This window comes from Crocuta crocuta, unplaced genomic scaffold, assembly GCF_008692635.1.
Source record: "Crocuta crocuta isolate KB4526 unplaced genomic scaffold, BGI_CrCroc_1.0 scaffold26, whole genome shotgun sequence".
Lineage (NCBI taxonomy): Eukaryota > Metazoa > Chordata > Mammalia > Carnivora > Hyaenidae > Crocuta > Crocuta crocuta.
In genome coordinates, this window is record NW_027532249.1 from 4,649,760 (window position 1) to 4,668,623 (window position 18,864).

Here is an 18,864-nt window from a genome sequence, read left to right on the forward strand (position 1 = left end):
TGGAAAATACGAATCAACGACCTTCTATTAAGCCAAGTAATTCTTCAAGTATAAAAGATGTGAAAAACGTTTTAAACAAGAACGTAGGGGATGCTCCATTTGTGAGGCCTTCTGGAAGGATCTATGGGCCAATGAGCTCCATCTGTTTAAGAACTGGGTGGTGACCATGTGAGGTGTGGGGAGACTGGCGTCCCCAGAGAGCACACCAGCTCCTTCCTTCCCCGTACCTACCTCCCAGCACCTCTACCTTCTGGCTTTTCCGGAGTTATGATAGACTGGGAGTCTAGTCTCTGGATCCAGCAAGTGGCCAAGTTCCCTGCTTCCTGCTAGGAGATTACCAGGTGAAAACGTCCAATCCAAAAGAACATCGCAGGACTCTGATCGGCTTCCTTCACGAGCACCGCCAAGGCCTCCGACGCCACGACAGCGTGGGACTGCACTGGAAATTCATCACAGACACCCCCGTGGGCCCGAGGCAGCATTGGAAAATGTCCATGCAAAGGCTGCAAGACTCATGGCACAAGGTTGTGCCTTTGAAGAAGGGACCGGAGCCTTAGGGACAACCCCGCAGGATGTCCGAGGAGCCTGCAGCACCCTCTGAGAATTTGCCTCCCCCCTGCAGTCCTCCATGTCTGAATGTGTAGCAGCCAGGACTGTATGCACCAAATGTAAAGCAAGGGACGAATATTCCAGGAGTGCAGGAAGGAGAGAAGCGAGGTAGAATTCGAAAGATAAGGGGTCTTCCTCCCGTGGCATCTTGGGGAGAGAGAGGCGTGGGGATTTGCTTCTCACAAGACCTGCTCAGGAGGTCAACAGCCGCGGCTTATTTACACCAGCTGTACTTTTAAATCGGGGTTAAACTGACGAAAATAACCTCAGGGGGTTTCCATCCGTTGAAACTGGAACCTGTGAAATGCTTTCCTTGTTACAGGTTGGCCAAGTTGCAGTTTGTCTTTGCTTTTAGTTTAGTTTCGGGTCTTGATAACTGTGCGGTGTTCCCGATGGCCGCTTTGCGGAGCGGTCGGGTCCGTGGTGACATTGCCTGCCGCCTCCCTTCCTGTCCGCGTCAGCAGCTAACTCCGCCTTGGCTTGGCTTCCTCCATCACCTCCCCTCCACCACCACCGAGGCCAAGTTCTGTTTCTTCTACTTGCAGGTGCTTTAAAGGCTCTGATTTGCAAAGTACCAAGTTAAAGCACCACCACCACCCCACCAACCCTCCACCCCTAGCAAAGAAGGAACTGAAGGGAAAAACCTGAAGAAGAGGACTTATAGTGAGCACCTCATTCATAGAATTGTAGGTCCGTGACTCCAGTAAGTCAGAATGAGGGCTGGCCAATAGTATTTTCTATGCTATAGGTTATATGTTATGTGTTATACACATCCCATCAAAAGTGGAGGAGAAGGGAGCAGAAGGAAGAAAGAATAAGCTCATTGATTGTCGAATAGGCAATTAGTAGGAGACAAAACAAAATCAAATAACTAGAGACTGGTGGCAGTTAAAAAGATGTGAATACAAAAGGCAATCACTAGCACAAATGTTAAACCTTCCTAGATACCAAAAGAAAATTAAAAACTAGAAGAGCAAAGAAAAGAGCATCATACAAGAAAAGAAGCAGAGCCCTTTCAACATAATGTGGTGATTTTAACATAAAATAATATGAAAGAGTTGAAATCAAACACAGACTTCTGCCTTCAGAGCAAATATTAAGATATCCCTTGTTCTGGGCTTGGACAACTCAGCAATATAAAGATGTCAGCTCTATTTTAATTTATAAATTTAACACAATGCCAATAAAATACCAACAAACTTCTGAAACCCAGCCAAGTTGGGGGATGCCTGGGTGAATCAGTCGGTTAAGCGTCTGACTTCAGCTAGGTCATGACCTCACAGTTCATGAGTTCGAGCCCCATGTCAGGCTCTGTGCTGACAGCTCACAGCCTGGAGCCTGCTTCCGATTCTGTGTCTCCCTCTCTCTCTGCCTGTCCCCTGCTCTTGCTCTGTCTCTCTTTCTCTCAAAAATAAATCAAAGTTAAAAAAATTTTAAAACATCCTTTGAAAACTTTATAATTAAGATGGTTATACTGGTGCATGAGTAGGCCAAAAAAAAAAAGCTGTGGAATAGATCAGAAAGACCAGAAATAGACCCAACTACGTGTGAAAAATCGAGTATATGATAAAGGTCCCATCTTATATCACTGGGACAAAGACGGACTTACTGGTAAATGGTGATGGGACAACTAGCTAATGTTTGGAAAAAGGGAAAAAATGAGATCCATGTTTCACAACATCCACAAAAAGAAATGGGGTTGGGGGGTCCAAATATAAGCAGTGAAATCACACAATAACCAGAGGAAGACACGGATAAATTTCTCTATAAGCTGTAACCTGGGTAAAGGGAAAAGCTGTCTGTCCACCACTCAAAAGTGGCGTGAACTAAAAGAAAAGATCAGTCAGTTCAACTACAGAACAATAGAAACCTTTGCATATGAAAAGAAAAGAAAAATCTGGGAGAAAATATTTGCAACATGTATCACAGAGGAAGAGTTGAGTCTCTCTATACATATGATAGAAAAAATAAGCAAAGACATGAACAGTCACAAAAATATATAACGATATTACTTAAATATATGTAAAAGAGTTTAGCATAGCTCTTAATAACAGGAGGGCAAATTAAAATGAATTAAAATATACTATTTCCCAGGGCACCTGAGTGTCTTTGTCATTTGAGCGTCTGACTTTGGCTCAGGTCATGATCTCACAGTTTATGAGTTTGGGCCCTGCGGTGGGCTTCCTGCTGTCAGCACAGAGCCTGCTTTGGATCCTCTGTCCCCACCTCCCCTGCACCTCCCCTACTCACACTCTTTCTCTCAAAAATAAGCAAACATTATATATATATACAGGGACGCCTGGGTGGCTCAGGCGGTTGAGGTCCCACTTCGGCTCAGGTCATGATCTCACTGCTCATGGGTTCGAGCCCCGCGTCGGGCTCTGTGCTGACAGCTCAGAGCCTGGAGCCTGCTTCAGATTCTGTGTCTCCCTCTTCCCTGCTGGTACTCTGTCTCTCTCTCTCTCAAAATAAATAAACACTAAAAAAATTAAAAAAAAAATATATATATACTATTTCTCACCTATCATATTGACAAAGTTAAAGTGTGTGCTATGATCCAAAATTCATATATTGAAACCAACTGCCAGGGTGATGATCTCAGGAGGTGGGGCTTCTGAGGGGCGATTAGATCATGAGGATGGAGCCCTCATGGATGGGGTTAGTGCCCTTATATAAGAGACCCCAGAGAGCTCCCTCTCCTGCCACTGCAATGAGCACACAGCAGGAAGTCTGCAACCGGACAGGGCTCTCTCCTGACACGCAGGGATCTAATCTTGGACTTTCAGCTTCCGGAACTTGGAGAAATAAATCGCTATTTATAAGTCACCCAGCCTGTGGTATTTTATTACAGCTGCCTGAACAGACTCGGAAAGTGTACGTACAAGTTCTGTTGGCCAGGCCGTGGGACTGAAGGATCCATTTCCAAGTTCATGAATGTTTGCAGGCTTCCCTTTCTCCTGGGTTCAAAAGCTGAGGGCTCTGCTCCTCACCATGTCACGTGGGCCCTTCCATAGGGCTGCTTGCCACATAGCCGCTTGCTTCCCGCAGCGTGGAGAATGAGAGAGAGGGAGACACAGAGCCAGAGCCAGAGCCCGACCCGAGAGGTAAGGTGATAACGCAAAACAGAGGAAAATGTTAACATTTGGGGACTCTGGGTTCAGGTATATAAAGACGTCTTTGTTCTCTTCTGGCCACATTCCCGTCAGTCTCAAGTTGCATCAGAACTGTTTTGTGGTTGTTTTTAAAGAAATGATTGTGGAACTATGCAAAAATCTACCCAAGTAGTAGTCAAAGCCTTTGACCCCCACTGAGCTGCCACCGGCCTTGACATATATTGAGCACTGCTCCGGCTTTGTGCTCCTGAACGCGCAGAGTTCTTCTGTGATGTTAAAATACTGACCATCGGGCGGTTTCAGGAGGACCAGCCATCTCAGACTGTGAGTCATGGTTGGTGTCTTTGCTTTGCAGATGAAGACACGGAGGGGGGTCTGCCCCTGTCCTGGAGTGAGCCCCCTGTGGTATTGAGCAACTACCTGACACCCAAAGGGTAGGGAGGGGAGGTTGGGTCAGGGCAGGCGGGCATCGGTTCTGTCATCTCCTGGGAGACCTTCCCATCCGGACCACCCACTCTCTATTTTGCTGACCTTTGCACTTTGAGGGGAGAAAATGTAAGGTTTATCCTTTTCTGTTCCATGCTCAGTGCCTCTCTTGGTTATGCCCCTGCTAACATAGGGCTTGAGGTCAGGGCTAGCAGATGCACACTTGCAGGCCTTCTTGAAGGCAGGAAAAAAAAAAAACCCCAGGTGATTATAGCTGTCTTTACACGCTTCATGTTTATAGGGAACACGCATACATTTCCAACGTCGTAGTGGTGGTCAGTGTCTCACGTGACCCCGGTTGCTTCCCCGGAACTCCTCTCCTTCTGCCCCATATTTCACTCACCATCTTTATATTCTTCTATTTCTCTCTGAACTTTCTGCGAAAGAGAGGTAAAAAAATGGGGAGTTGTCTTATGCCCATTTGCTAAGAAAAGGTACAAAGCTCAGCATATTTGTTGAGATTAATCTTTTGCAAACATAACAGGCATTTTAAAATTCAGAATCTGGACTCCTCCCCACTTCCTCCTCACCTTCCCACTGCTCCCCACCCTGCCCACCCTGCAGGGGACTCTGGAGACATAGATGGGGGTGACTTCTTGAAGCTGCCTGGCCTTGGGCCTCTCAGGGCAGCTTGAATTGGCCTGGATAGGAATGTCTCTGTGGTCAGGCCATCATTTTGGAGAACAAGTCAGGGAAATCCATCTTCCTCGTCTTTAGAGAGCAGTTTATTTATTTTTTTATTATTATTATTTTTTTTACAAATAGTTTATTGTCAAATTAGTTTCCACATAACACTCAGTGCTCATCCCCACGAGTGCTCTCCTCCATGCCCATCCCTCCTCCCCCCCACATCCATCAGTCCTCAGTTTTTGTCAGCATTCAAGAGTCTCTCATGGTTTGCCTCTCTCCCTTTCCCCCACCATTTCCGCCCTTCTTCTCCCCCTTGTTCCTCCGTCAAGTTCCTCCTAATCCTCCTATACGTGCAAACATATGATATTTGTCCTTCTCTGCCTGACTTATTTCGCTCAGCATAACACCCTCAAGGTCCATCCATGTTGCTACACATGGCCAGATTTCATTGTTTCTCATTGCCATGTAGTATTCCATGGTATAGATAAACCACATCTTCTTGATCCATTCATCTGTTGATGGACACTTAGGCTCTTTCCATGTTTTAGCTATTGTGGAGAGTGCTGCTATGAACATTGGGGTACATGTGCTCCTATGCCTCAGCATTTCTGTATCCCTTGGGTAAATTCCTAGCAGTGCTATTGCTGGGTCATAGGGGAGTTCTAGTGTTAGTTTCCTGAGGAACCTCCACACTGTTTTCCAGAGGGGCTGTACCAGTTTACATTCCCACCAACAGTGTAGGAGGGTGCCTGTTTCTCCACATCCTCGCCAGCATCTAGAGTTCTCTGATTTGCTCATTTTAGCCACTCTGACTGGCGTGAGGTGGTATCTCAGTGTGGTTTTGATTTGTATTTCCCTGATGAGGAGGGATGCTGAGCATCATTCCATGTGTCTGTTGGCCATCTGGATGTCCTCTTTGGAGAAGTGTCTGTTCATATCTTTTAGAGAGCAGTTTAAATAGTTCTATTATCTTTTATCGGGGCACCTGGGTGGCTCAGTCGGTTAAGTGACTTGATTTCGGCCGAGGTCATGATCTCACGGTTCGTGAGAGCAAGCCCGGCTTCGGGCTCTGTGCTGGCAATTTGGAGCCTGCTTGGGATTCTCTGTCTCCCTCTCTCTGCCTCTCCCCTGCTTGTGCACTCTCTCTCTCTCAAAATAAATAAACTTAAAAAGAGTTCTGTATCTGTTATAAAGGGGCCAGCTAAAATGTGATTATTATATTTAAGAAATTTGTAAAACTATTTGAGTTTTACTTATTTTGCTGTTGAGTCAATGGGACTATGCCCTGGAAGGGGGGCGGTGCACGTATTTTATGATTGTTCGAAGGTCTCTTTCATGATGATCGTTGGGGGTCTCCACAGCCACTCTGAGCAATGCTTGCCCCTCCCCCGCCCCATCCTGTGAGCTCTGCAGGACTGCAGTTGGATTTCTCTCAAACTCCTTTAGATTTTCAGGCCTCAGTCTCCTCATCTGTAAAATGGGTAATGGAGGGGTGAAATGAAAAAGTCCAAGACCTTTGAAAATCTGTGATGTCTACATCTTGGCGACGTGTCAGGCCCCTGCCATCTTCACCTTAATTGGTTACCACGTCTGTCTCTGGGCACAACCAGAGGGTAGACCCTCTCCTACAACTTCACCCCCTCCTTGTCCTCCCATTCATTTATAAGATCTTCCTTGCTCCTCCTTTGTGAGCAAACAGGTAAACATTTTTGTGGCCTGTGGCAAGATTCTGACTACAAACCTGAAGGGGCTGACTGTGAGTCTCCAGGGTGACACCCAGCTCTCATGTTCACGGCCCGTTCACTCTGGCTCCGAGCTGCCCACTGCCTGTGTCAAATGTATGTTTCAGAGGGATTGAGGCCTCATGACAGATTGGATGTTGAGTTTAATCCTTAAACTTGGCTGTACAGAGCCCATCGGCAAACGTGTTTTCAGTGTATCCCTTTTCCTATTTGGATTGTATAAACACATGTCCTGTACATGAACTTGTACTATGGTCAATCTGTATCATGCTCGCCTGGGGTGGGTGTGCTGCCTTTTGTCCTGACTGTCACATTGTGTCACTTTAGTCTCCGGCGGCACAGCACCCAGGCAGGGTTTTGTCCCAGCAGTTCAGCTGGGTTGGTTAAGCCGCAGCTCTCCAGAGCTTTGGAGGGACCAGGCACCGAAGGCCCTCAGCTTCAGAACTCAGCAACCCCCATAGGGACAGCCAGTCAGGATCCAGCCAGAAGACAGGAAAGACACAGATGTGGAAGCTGCAGGGAAAGCATCATTAACTATTACAGGGGACTGACGTCAGGGCGGATGGGCTGGGAAGAAGGAAAGAGAACTCCAAAGGTCACAGACACAGGAGGCAGCCACACCCCAAGGGCTGAGATTCAGACCTCGTTGGAGGTAGAGGGCATGGTCGCAGCTCACAGGTGCCTGGAGATGTGACGGAGATGGTCCCCGGGCAGATAGATATCTCTGCCTCATAAGCTCTTAGGGGAGCTGTCCCCAAGGAGCGGCTGCATCTCACAACTCCCTGCAAGGCTGCTCTCCAGAATGCTGAGGATGGCTCTTGCCGGCCATTGGACTGGCAGAGGCCTGTCCTGGAGAAGCTGCTGCAGCAGCGGCCAGGCAACAAGTGCACCCAGAACCAGAGAGAAAACACCTTCTTCGGTTCTCTTCCCTCCAGCGCCCTCTACTGACAAAGAGTAACATTGCACCAGCTGATCCCAGAAATATTTTGCAGGGCCCATCTCCATGATTGCAGAGCAGGCAATACATTTTGAATTTGGAACTGAGAGGCAATAAGCTGATAATCGGTACAACAAAGTTATTTGAATTTGCACGAGTCAAGAAGAGTGAGATATGGGAAAGGCAGAGGCACTTTTCCTCTTCCCATCCAGGAGGAGGTCAAGATCAGTAATTTGATCAGGGCTGCTGTGTAGGGCTATCCAGCCTAAGTACCCCATAACATTGGGGAATTCATTCACAAAGACCTCACTGGGAATGGCCCCTTGGTGTTGTACATCTTGGAAAAGTCCTAATTTGAAGAAGTAGGTCATCTTGCCAGATGAGGACCAAGGATTCCTAGGGAAGGGACAGAATTAGTGGCAGAGTGAAGATTATTGATCTGGGTTGAACCAGGACATGGTCATGATGACATAGGATAGCCTCACTTCACCTTGATGAAACTAGCTGTCTGTTCTTGGGAAAGTTACTTCCTCTGGGCTTCAGTTTCTAAAACTGTAGACAAAGGAGCTGGGGCTAGGTACATTTTTAGGTGCAGTTAGCTCTGCAGGAATACATCTTTGCACTTCATTTATTCATTCATCTATTCATTTATTTATTGACTTGGCGGCAGATTTACTGTGAAGCTATTGAAGTCAAAGCCTCAGGGATTCTTGCCTGCATGGGCCCCTTCCAAAGCCCTTTTTAGTATCTGTAAGTTTCATTCTTTTCTTCAAGTGAATCCCTCAAATCGTTTAAGCTTCATGTCCCAAAAAACCTGGATTTGCTCATGGCCTTCAAACCTTTACTGAGCATCCTTTCCATAGTTCTCATCCACAAGATCCAAGTTCTTGTGAGGACACCATGAGGGAACATGTGCAAAGGCACTGGGCACTGAGCAAGTCCTCTAGCAACAGCAACTCTGCCCTACCCATTGGGGAAAGGGGACACTCTGAGAAGTTTGGGCAGGGGTCTCAGAGCTGAGATGTATGCCAGAGCGCACAGGGCTGCAAGGGACCCCCTGAGGCACAAGTCGCAGAATCAGCTCCTGGGTAATATGTCAACGGACCCTTGAATTAGAGAACAAGGGTGAGTGCATATGGGGAACTGGCCACCCCTGTGGAGGACAGGTTTCTGTAGAAGCTAATATTTGCTCCTGGGAGAGGGTGGAGGGAACCCTGGGGGAGACCTTGATGCCCTACTAAGGTGGACGGTAACCCTGCAGTGCAATCTCATTGACAATGAATGAGAACCACATGCCTGGCAGGAGAGGGGACACAGGGAGATGGCGACCACAACCAAGTGCAGAGGCCAGGCCAACAGCACTCTTTCCCAGGAATAACCACCCCTTGGATGGGGGGGTCCCAGGAAAATATTTTTTTATGGGGTCTCTGTCTATATAAATAATTCTATTTAAAACATATTAAAAACTCAGACCCATGTGAGGTTTAGTGACTGATTGTTGGACATTTGGATTAATGGGTGGGAGGAAATACTTCCCTCCTTGCTGTCTAGTGTTAGGATTGTGGTGTCCAGGTACTATCTCTTCCTGTTCTTTCTTATCAAGTCTCCATTCCTGGCTTATGTCATAGCCCATTTTGAGAAAAAGCAGCCATGTAACCATAAATCACAATGCCATGGCTCTGGGCACCTGTTTGAAGGCCCAGTGGAGACCTCCTGGCCCATCATTTCTGTGGTGTTGCTGCAACGTCCCTCAGAGGTTGCCGTGTCTGTCCGCTGCCCGTGTGCTATGGGCTGGATTGTGTTTTTCCCTTGAACAGGTTTTTCCCTTGAAACTCTCAGAGGGAGTACCTTGGTTTTGGACTTTCAGTCTCAAGAATTGTGAGATAATAAAATTGTTTGAGCCCTTAGTCTNGTATCCCTGCAAATTCGTATGTTGAAGCCCTCACCCGAGTGCCTCAGAATGTAACTTTATTTGGTATTTACCAAGTTAAAATGAAGCTACTAGGGCAGGCTCTACTGCAATATGACTGGTGTCCTTATGAAAAAGGGGAATTTGGAGACAGATTTGCATACAAAGAGAATGCCACATGAGCTTGAAGACGGGCCCTTGATGAATGAGCCAAGGAGAGCAACCTGGAACAGGTTTTTCCCTTGACACTCTCAGAGGGAGTACCTTGGTTTTGGACTTTCAGTCTCAAGAATTGTGAGATAATAAAATTGTTTGAGCCCTTAGTCTGTCGTACTTTGTCACAGCAGCTCAAGCTGACTCCTACGCAGAAAATACTGCCTTCCGACCAGTCTCTCTTGACCTACTCAGGCACAAGTGCTGAATCCCTAGAATGGGATCCCTGTCAATGCTGACTATCTTAGTTCTTAGTCCTTTGGGGGGGCTGCTATAACAAAGTACCACAGGGGGTGTGGCTTAGAAATGGCAGACATTTATTCTCACAGTTCAGGATGCCCAAAGTCTGAGAGCAGAGCACCAGCGTGGCCCGTTTCTGGTGAGGGCTCTTTTCTGGGTTGCAAATGCTGGGTCTTCATGTGGCAGCAAGAGGGTGGGAGAGCTCTGGGGTCTTGTTCCTGAGAACAGGAATCCCGTTCATGAGGGCTCCACCCTCCTGACCTAATCACCCCCTCAAAGGCTCCACCTTCTAACACCACTTTGGAGGGTAGGATTTCAATATATGGGTTTCGGGGGAAAACAGTCTGTAATAACCGCACCAAGGACATTAGCCAGGAGCCCCCCAGAGCGAGAAGATCAATCACATCCTGTGAGGAACGCTTGTCCGTCGTGTGGCATACACAGCTGAAGACCAAGCAGGAGGGCAAGGTGTTACTACATTGACAGGGACAGGAGAGGACACAGATCAGAAGGGTGCACTGATTGCAGAGTGACAGCCTCTGAAGTGCTGGGGAGAGGGTGTGGGCACCCAGAGGCCCCCTGTAGTGGTGGGGGGGGCACCTGGGTATCAGTGGTGGGCGCCAGCTGGCCACCCAGTCACACAATCCCACACAAAAGTACTGTGCAGGCCAGCAGGAGTGATACACACTCCTGACCCAGGGGTTCCGCCCCAAGGCATGGGGCAACCCCCACAGAACTGGAGTTCTGTAGAACTCCTTGGGGGCGTTGAACCCCCACATAGGCTAGAGGATCAGAGTGCACCCAGAAAGGGAAGTGGAAATGAGGTCCCAGCAGGCTTGGGCACCCTGCCTGGGCATCCTGACTGGTCCCAGGCACCAGATGGAGATTGAGACATTTTCCAGGAAGGTGTGGCTCTTGATGGGGTCCTTATGGTATCTGTTCTGGGTGCACCTGCTCCCCTCCCAGGGCGCTGATGGCCTCCGTCGGCTGCACCCATCAGAGGAGGCTTAGGCAGTTTCTAAGTAGATACTTTTGGCTGCTGAGACTCAGGTAGGACCCACCAAGTCCAGGCTTAGGGAACCCTGCCCAGACCATACCTTCAGCCTTGGTCAGTCCCAGGCATCAGAGAGAGATGGAAATTCTTTTCTTCAGCCTCAAATTTCAACTGCTGCTTTTATTTCTTCCAGCTTGATTGAGGTATGATTGACAAATAAAAACGGTACATATTTATAGTGTACAACATACACTGCTATATGTACACATCATGAAATGATTACCACAATCAAGCTAATTAACATTTTTATCACTTCACGTCGTTACCTTTGTGTGTGTGTGGTGGGACCCTTTAAGATTACTCTCAGCAATTTCAAGTAGATAGTATAGTATAGTATTATCAGAGACAGAATTTTTAGAAAGTCACTCTAAAGGGTGAGAGGGAGGAGGTAGACAGGCCCCCCACAGCACAGACCTGGGGCAGAGTTTCAGCTTGCCTAGGTGTATAGCAGGTACAGGCGGGTCGGTCTGGTGACCAGGATGTTCTAGGAAGCCCTTGCAACAGCTAACTTGAATCAGAAATTCAGTGGTCGATGGCACAGGCTTGACATTCAGACACACCTGGGTGGGGACCTGACATTTCTACTTAGCTCTGTGACTCCGGGTAAGTTACTCAGCCTCTCTGAACTTCACTTTCCCCAGTGTGTTAAACCAAGGGGGAGAAAACATCCCAATGGCTACTGGGGACTAAGCGTGCATGATCTGGCCTTGACTGCCTGAAACTGAACACTGGCTCCGTTGTCATTGGCAACCCATGCTACCTGGGCACATTACTTAGCCTTCCTCTGCTCAGTTTCCTCACCTATAAAGTGAGGATAATAAAAGGACCTATGTAATATGGTTTGTGAACATTCAATAGTTAGTACGGTAAAGANGATCAGGACCTGAGCCTAAGTCGGATGCTTAACTGTCCACCCAGACGCCTCTGTTTTCTTTTTTAATGTTTATTTATTTTTGAGAGAGACAGAGCATGAGCAGGGGAGGGGCAGAGAGAGAGGGAGACACAAGAATCCCAAGCAGTCTCCAGGTTCTGAGCTGTCAGCACAGAGCCCAACTCGGGGCTAGAACCCATGAACCGTGAGATCGTGACCTGAGCTGAAGTTAGACACTTAACCAACTGACTGAGCCACCCAGGCACCCCCAGGCATTCTTGCCTCAGGGCAGCTTATGCTGTGCCTGGCACACACTCAAAGGTCAGCTTGAAAGGACCTCTCAGCCCATCCCCCAGTCCAACCCAGTCCGTCTCCACAGTGGGTGGAGGGATCCTGGGCTGGAGCCGGAGATGGGTGGTCCTCCGAGCCAGGCCGTGTGGGAGATGGGGTTGACCACATGGGGCCTTGCTCCCCTCACGGCCCACCGGGGGCTCAGAGGTCTTCTCAACCCAACACTCGGTGCTTTCATTCTACCCCACCCACCCCCGGGAGCACCCCAGCCANAAAGGTCAGAAATGGCAGCAAGGAAAGAAAAGCACCTACACTGATAGGTTAACAGAGTGAGGGAAGACGAGAGGAGATAAAGAACAGAGACGGGACAGGAGCCCCGGGGAAGGAAGATCCAGAACAAAGCCACTGACAGGTGCCCCGGGGCCCACACTGAGTTGGCATTCTTCGTCCTGCTTGGGAGCATCCACGAGGTCCATTCTTGGCCCCCCAAGGCTGAGGGGAGAGGCCGAGTGTGGTCACCTGGCCTCGCTCCCGGTCAGCTGGGGGCGCTTCAGGGAGCCCTTGTAGCAGGTCGTGGGCCCCGCAGCTTCGAGATGAGGATGTATGTCTGAAACTGCACTTGGGGAAACTGAGGTATTTCTCTTGCTTCCTTCTTCCTTTAGTGTCATTTAAAATATAATAATAAGAAGGGGAGGCTGGGTGGCTCAGTCAGTCGAGTGTCTGACTTCGGCTCAGGTCATGATCTCCCAGTTTCTGCAGTGGAGCCCCACTTCGGGCTCTGTGCTGTTAACAGAGCCTGCTTTGGATCCTCTGTCCCCCTCCTCTCTCTGCCCCTCCCCTGCTCGTGCTCTCCCTCTGAAAAAGAAAAGTCTTTTTAAAAAGGTAAAAAAAGGGGCCCGTGGGTGGCTTAGTCGGTTAAGCGTCTGACTTTCGCTTAGGTCATGATCTCACGGTTCGTGGGTTCGAGCCCCGCGTCGGGCTCTGTGCTGACTGCCAGCTGAGAGCCTGGAGCCTGTTTCAGTCTGTGACTCTCTCTCTCTCTGACCCTCCCCTGCTCACACTGTCTCTCTCTCTCTATCTCTCTCTCCTAGAAATAAATAAAACATTAAAAAAAAAAGGTAAAAAAATATAATAGTAAGAGCAAATACATAATGCCAGGCAGAGTTCTAAATACACGTATTCATTCGCTGAATCCTCTGCACGACCCTGTAAGTTGCATGATGATTCTCCCCATTCAGCAGAGGGAGAAACGGAGGCGTGGAGAGGGTGATGTAACTGGTTAAGGTCACTCAGGAAGCGGCAGAGCTAGGAATTCAAATCGGGCGCTGCCCCCACGGCCCAGCTACCGCAGCGCTCCACACTTGAATGCACAACTTTGGCTTTATTATTGTTATTTTTATTTTTTTAAAGGTTTATTTATTATTGAGAGACAGAGCATGAGCATGAGCAGGGGAGGGGCAGAGAGAGAGGGAGAGACACAGAATCCCAAGCAGGTTCCAAGCTCCCAGCCGTCAGCACGGAGCCCGACGCGGGGCTTAAACTCACAAACCGCGAGGCCATGACCTGAGCCCAAGTCGGAGGCTCAACCGGCGACAGAGCCGCCCAGACGCCACTATTGTTGTTATTTTTAAATTGTATCAGCAGTTCATTTACTTTACACCACAGTAAACCGCTGCTACTTGATGAGAAGGGAAGCGGAATCTCTGCGCCTCTGTAGTTCGAGAAGATTACTGGTTTGATTGAGATTTAATGAGGAGAAATAAAAAAATACTTTCAGTGTATATACATTATCAGGTAATATATATTCAAAACAGGACATTCAAAAATGAAACATCTGCTAAGATGCATTAATTTGTGTGGGAAAGTTATTGCCTCGTTCTGATATAAATTTCCTGACGAAATCCATCACTCTGTATTTACAAATCGGCTTTCGAGTTCGGGGCGGGGAGAGCCACCCCCTGGGGGCGTGAAGCGTGTTATGTGGCATCAGTAGGGCTAAAACGCCATTAGCTGCAAGGAAGACAGGCATCCGAGCGGAGTCCTTGGTACAATGTCAAAGTTACAGGCCCATTTCGCGCCTGTTGCTGGAAGGGTTGATCCTGGCAGCCTGTCCTGGGTGCCTGCTCTGCCCAGAGGACCCCCGTCCCCCAGCTCGCTCTCCCCACCCTGAGGAACCGGGTCGCAGGTCACACCGGTGGTGTTGTGACAGCTGGGTGACATGGACTGTGCTGCCGTCATTAGCCTATCCAAGCAGACGATTTTACGACTGAGGAGGGGGCCACTCACGTGTCACCCCCAGGACGGCCGGCTGGGCTGGGAGGCACTGGCTGTGGCTATGGCGATGTCCTGGTGCTCTGAAGGCCTGGTCTGTTTAGGGACACAGGCGTCTGCTGTGCAGCCCGGCTCGGCCTCCTCGCGGGGAGCACGAGGGCCTCGCAGAGCAAGGACAAGGGGAAGAAAAGAGGACACTTGTGGGCAGTTCTCTCTTCCTAAGGGCAACAGACCCCAGGCCAGGCAAGGATCTCTCCAGAAGTAGTTCTGGAGGCCATGCTTCCCCAAGAAGACTTAACACCTTCCTTTACTGGAACCTAAAGGCCCGCTCAACCCAGTGAGGGCTCGAGGTGTGCAGTTCAGAGTCTGTGGGGCTTCATAGCAGAGCAGAACGCTTCTTATGTCTTGTGCTCAGTTTAAGGAAGAGATGAGGTTTGGAGCCAATGCTTTCTATTACTATAGAAATATGCATAATAATATTAATTGATCTATAGCTACAGGTAGTAGTTCTTTAATATATCTATGTATCTAATATGGAGAGTAATATAAAGAGGCTCATTTAATGAGACTCATAATCAATTATCCAAAAGACTCCAGGTGCTGGTTATGAGCTAAGCATCCCACTGGGCTCTGTAGGAATTGAAAAATGAGGTCAGTATCCCCCCAACTTTAAGGAGTCCCCACAAGACACCTACGTATGGACACTATGGCAGTGATATGCAAGCAACACACGGGCAGACGTGGAAATTCCCGCCCGATGGCAAGTGCTCTCAGTTGAGAGGACCCCGAGGTGATGGCCTGAGTGGGCTCAAGGACCCCCTGGAGGAGGCAGAACACGTGTGCGCCTTGGGAGGCAGATAGGATTTGTATATGGACTGGACCCCGCACGCGGCCTTTCTTCCCTGACCCCAGCCTCATAGGAAGAGGGTGTGCCCTGAGTTGCTGACTTCCAGTGTGGAGACCGGGAGCATTCTGGTTGGCAGAGTGGAGGCTACAGGCCTTGTGGTGATGATTTACCACAGAGCAGGCACAGAGGCTCACTTGTTGCTATGGAAAGAAGGTTCACTTTGAGTAGCAGCCATGTTGCCCCAGAAAAGTTAGGAGAGAGGACGAGGGGGTGGGGGGTGGGGGAAGGAGTCAGGGAGGCTCACCCTCATTTAAAGGATCTGTTTTAAGCTCTGAGCTGAGAGGCACCTCCGTGGCTCAGTGAGTTAAATATCTGAATTCAGCTCAGGTCATGATATCACAGGTTTGTGAGTTCAAGCCCTGCATCGGCTCTGCAATGTCAGCACAGAGCCTGCTTTGGATTCTCTCTGTCTCTCTGCCCCTGCCCTGCTTGCTCTCTGTCTCTCTCAAAATAAAATTAAAAAAAAAACCCCCACAAAACGTTGAGTTGACAACAACAGCTACCGTTGATTAAGTATTTTCAGATACTTTTCATAACCAAATCTGAATGTTTTTGGTTGCAAATGACAGAAAACACACTTGAAATTTGATTAAAAGTTTTTAATGTTTATTTTTGAGAGAGAGAGATAAAGCGTGAGCAGGGGAGGGGCAGATAGAGAAGGAGACACAGAATATGAAGCAGGCTCGGGCTCTGAGTGGTCAGCACAGAGCCCGATGCGGAGCTTGAACTCACAAACTGCGAGATAATGACCTGAGCCAAAGACGGACGCTTCACCGACTGAGCCACCCAGATTCCCAGAAATTTGTTTGAGTAAAGGAAACTTCATGGGTCACATAAGGAAAATAGTGAAGGCATCAGATATGCCTTTAGTGGGCTCTTTCCCTACCCAGCCCGCCTCCATGGTCAGCCTCTTCTTGAGGCAGGCTTCCTTGGTAGCTGATGGCTCTCGGGGTCACAGGACACATATAACCTATACCATCAGAACAAAAAGAGAATTGTTCTTCCCCAAACCACCCAAGTCCTGAGCTTCACTCTGATTGGACTAACCTAGGTCACCTCCCCTCGGTCCCATGCTTGGGATTAAGGCAATCAAGTCCTGACGTGATCAATTACACCTAGTGCCATGGTTGCCACGTTTAGAAAAGGTGCCAGGGAGCAACTGTCCCGAAGGGGGTCTGCAGTGGACACGTGATCTCATTTAATCCTCCTGTCAGCACCATGGTGTGGTGGTTAGTTTTCTTCCCTTACAGATGACGACGCTCCAGCTGACAGGCAAAGTGCAGTACCACGTGTAAGATCACCGGTTTATGAGGAAGAGCTTGGATTGAATCCATGCTTTCAATCACCGCATTTTACTGACTCTCATTTTATTTATTTATTTATTTATTTATTTAAAGTTTTATTTATTTCTAGGAGAGAGAGAGAGAGAGACAGCGTGAGCAGGGGAGGGTCAGAGAGAGAGGGAGTCGCAGACTGAAACAGGCTCCAGGCTCTGAGCTGGCAGTCAGCACAGAGCCCGACGCGGGGCTCGAACCCACGAACCGCGAGATCATGACCTAAGCGAAAGTCGGATGCTTAACCGACTAAGCCACCCAGGCGCCCCGAACTGACTCTCATTTTAGAGACGGTTAGGTGCACGGCTGTGGGGTGGAAATAGGCTTAAGAAAGGAGCAACAGAAGTGGCACCTGGGTGGCTCAGTCAGTTGAGTGTCATCTCTTGGTTTCGGCTTAGGTCATGATCTCAGGGTTTTGTGAGTTGGAGCCCCGCATCTGGCTCTGTGCAAGTGGCATGGAGCCTGCTTGGGGTTCTCTCTCTCCCTCTTTTTCTGCCCCTCCCCCATGCTGACTCATGCGGTCTCTCAAAGAGAAATAAATTTAAAAGAACAGAACAAAACAGAACAGAAAAGTAAAGAAAAGAAAAGAAAAGAAAAGAAAAGAAAAGAAAAAAGAAAGAAGCAGCGGGAGACAGAATGAGGGCATGAGAGAAGGGCAGGAAGACCCTGGGGGGTGGGGCGAGGTGAGATCAGAAACGGGCTTACAGAGAAGATCTCTGGGACCTGACAAGCTTGGGGAATGCAGAGGAGAGCCACAGTCCTGGAGTCCAGGTGGCCGTGCAAGGGCAGGTCAGACCTGAGGGAATTGATACCTGGTAGTAAAATATCCCATTTCATAAAGACAAAGAAACCATTGATTCTAAGATACACCCATTTTATGGATCTCTGAGTAAGGAAAACTGCTGATAACAGACACTTGGCTTTTTGAGCACTGCAAATTTTTCTTTATGTTTATTCAAAGACCTCATTTGGACCTCACAGACATCGACTGTTTGTTTTTTTTTTTTTAATCATATGTCACTCTTGTGCTTAAAATAGGACACATCTTGGGGCGCCTGGGTGGCTCACTCGGTTGAGAGTCTGACTTAGGCTCAGGTCATGATCTCATGGTTCGTGGGTTTGAGCCCCGCGTCCGGCTCTGTGCTGACTGCCAGCTCAGAGCCTGGAGCCTGTTTCAGATTCTGTGTCTCCGTCTCTCTCTAACCCTTCCCTGCTCATGCTCTCTCTCTCTCTCTCTCTCTCTCAGAAATTAAAAAAAAAACCAACATTAAAAAATATCAGACAAGGCTGTGAAACACATTGGTTAGAGTATTTCTTTTATTTATTTTTGTTAATGTTTCTTTATTTTTGAGAGAAAGAGGGAGAGAGACAATGCAAGCAGACAGAGAGAGAGAGGGAGACACAGAGTCCGAAGCAGGCTCCAGACTCTGAGCTGTCAGCACAGAGCTCGACATGGAGCTCAAGCTCATGGACCTCGAAATCATGACCTAGCTGAAGTCAGATACTTAACTGATAACTGACTGAGCCACCCAGATGCATGGTTTAGAGTATTTCTAAAACTTCTCCACATTCAGCATCAACATTCAATGACATGGAATCCCTTTTGAGTTCAGGGCTTAGGCCCGTGTTTCCCATGGTGACTGGGCCTTAAAGAGCAGGAGACAGTAACATTTCTTATAAAGGTATTTCCAGGGTTTGGTGATCTCCTAGCTTTCAGCTATATTTCTAATGGGGATCAGCAGTTCATTCCCACGGAGAGTGCCTTCCTTTGTTAAGTCACTTGGCTGTTGCCTAGCAAGAAAACATGAAATTGCAATGTGAAATATTTGCTTCACTAACATCAATTCACGGCCCACTGCTCTGTGCCCATGCTCATCACATACACGGTATTTTCTCATTTCAAGGTCGAATCATAACATAATATTTTTGAGAATATTTTTAAATAGCGATTAAACTCACTGGGTATAGTACCAATAAGGCCAATAACTCAAAGTGATGACCACAGGATGAAGGTTGTCATACCTGTCACTTGCCTGACAGGTTGTGAGACAGGTTGTGAGAAACAGCCCTATCTGAATCTTATAATGTGCATCATCGAATCGGCTCGGTATGATAGTCAGGTAAGCATGCGTTACCAAAGTCAGGAGAGTCCGTGGAGATGAAACTGGAAAGGCTGTCAGTGGGTCTAGCCTCTACATTAGAATCACCTGCAGACTCGAAAAACGACCTATGCCCAGGCCACATCCCCAGAGATTCT